The sequence below is a fragment of the Corvus brachyrhynchos genome, unplaced genomic scaffold (genome assembly GCF_000691975.1).
Source record: "Corvus brachyrhynchos isolate BGI_N302 unplaced genomic scaffold, ASM69197v1 scaffold36, whole genome shotgun sequence".
Lineage (NCBI taxonomy): Eukaryota > Metazoa > Chordata > Aves > Passeriformes > Corvidae > Corvus > Corvus brachyrhynchos.
Window position 1 is genome coordinate 922,215 of NW_008238441.1, and position 725 is coordinate 922,939.

Genomic DNA, 725 nt, shown 5'->3' on the forward strand with positions numbered 1-725 from the left:
GGCTGCCGTCGGTGATTGCTAGTGACTTGTGGTTGGTGTTGGGGAACCCTCTCCGAAGGCGGAACCAAAAAGGGGAGTTGCGTAGATTCTTGCATATCGCACCAGACACAGAGATAGAGTGGGGAATTGTTTTGACTGTCTTGAGACAAGGGTATTGGCAGACATTTTCGATCGGCTGTCCGCCCATTTAAATCGAGTAAAGCCAGTACGGAGTGTTGCAGTGTTAGGATGAGAGTGTAGCACACTGGTTTGTGTCCTGAGGCAGCATGTGGTGGCCCCTGAGCACTGGGAAGCAGCAAAGCAGCGCTGGACCCGCAAACATTCTGAGAGGTTTGCTTCTTGTAAGCATCCTAACTGGGTCCCACGTAATGTTGACAGCAATCCAAAAGAGACAAAACATGTGGGTCACCCTAGCTAATTTAACGGGGCAAGACTCCATGTGTTTGAGCCTGGCCACACCAGGGGACCCGTTTCGCACCTGTTTAATTGGGGTCCCATACTTTAACCCGCAAGACTTCCGAGGGATGCTAGACAACAGCTCCCTGTTAGGGAACGCCACAAACAATGGCAAGTGTTCAGGGCTGACTGGACTCAAGCCTGCGCAGTAGCATGCCTGCTGGCAAGGTGCATTCTTGAAAAGCATCAATGTCACCATGGGAACACCAGAAGAGTTAGATCTACTGGGTTCCACAAACCAAACTGGGGATGGTTACATGACATTCGAG